The sequence below is a fragment of the Elephantulus edwardii genome, unplaced genomic scaffold (genome assembly GCF_000299155.1).
Source record: "Elephantulus edwardii isolate Elephantulus edwardi_28Jun2011 unplaced genomic scaffold, EleEdw1.0 scaffold00284, whole genome shotgun sequence".
Taxonomy (NCBI): domain Eukaryota; kingdom Metazoa; phylum Chordata; class Mammalia; order Macroscelidea; family Macroscelididae; genus Elephantulus; species Elephantulus edwardii.
The window spans coordinates 3,173,962-3,175,437 of NW_006400034.1; positions in this window are offsets into that span (position 1 = coordinate 3,173,962).

Sequence of the window (1,476 nt, forward strand, 5' to 3'; positions counted from 1 at the left end):
TCAAGCACCACAATAAGACAAAGGTAACTAACCCAATTGAAAAATGGGCACAGGATATGAACAGACACTTCACCAAAGAAGACATTCAGATGGCCAATAAATACATGAAAAAATGTTCAAAATCCCTAGCTCTAAGAGAGATACAAATCAAAACAACTCTAAGATATCATCTCACCCCAGTAAGAATAGTAAAATTTAACAGAGCAGCAAACATCAAATGTTGGCGAGGTTGTGGAGAAACTAGAACCCTGATTCACTGTTGGTGGAAGTGTAAAATGGTGCAACCACTATGAAAGGCTGTATGGTGCTTTCTCAAAAAGTTGCAAATACCATTTGATTCAGCAATTCCACAACTGGGGATATACCCTAAAGAAATTATAACTGCCACCCAAGCAGATATATGCACACTCATGTTTATTGCGGCTTTGTCCACAACAGCAAAGAGTTGGAAACAACCTAAGTGCCCATCAGCAAACAAATGGATAGAGAAGATCTGGTATATTCACACAATGGAATACTATGCTGCATTGAAAAACAGGGAACTCATGAAATATTATACAAAATTAAAGACCCTGGAGCACATTATGCTGCATGAAATATCTCAGTCACAAAAGGACAAATATTGCATTGTGCCACTGTTGTAAAACAGGACTGACATTGGGGTTGAAGGGAGTCTGACAAAGAGGGAATAAATAATGTATACTGCATTGAAACAGAAGAGGGAGAGAATGGTTTAAAAATGATATATGATTAGGTATTATTATTATGACAGGAGTCCAGAATGAAGGCTGCATAGTGGAGTGGACTTGGGGGGAGGGATTGTAAAACAATGAAAGAATTTTTCTTTTACTTTTCAAAGAGAAGAGTGAATTGAGTAAGGAGGGTGGGGAGGGAGAAAAATGCAGCAATGAATGAATGAAAATCCAAAGTCTCTGTAAACATTCATTAAAATTTTAAAAAAATTAAAAATTCAAGTGGAAAAAAAGAAAATTGCCACGGAGCAAAACGCAAAGATAATTCAATGCAAATGAAGCTAAGCTCTTTCTATTGAAAACCTTCCCCTTGACTCAGGAGGGAGGGGTCAGCAAATATAATACAAGAATCCTGTGAACGCTTAAGGATTGCCTTGGTGCCTCAGGGTGAATTCCAGCTTGTACCTGTGCCTTCCCCGCATCCTGAAATAGCATTCGGTTTATTACAAATATTTATTAGGAAATTTGGCTTCCCCTAGTATGTGTCATCTAGTCAACTACAACTCAGAGCAACCCTATGCACAATAGCTCTAAACCCTGCTCTATCCTGAGCCAATCTCACTGTCTCCAACACACCTATCAGCATTACCTCAGTTACTGTGTCAATCCATCTCATCCCAGATCTTCCTTTCCTATGCTCTCCCTTCACCCTCCATCATACTTCCAAGCATGATATCCTTCTCCTAAGACCAGTCCTTCCTGGAAACATGCCCAAAATACGTGA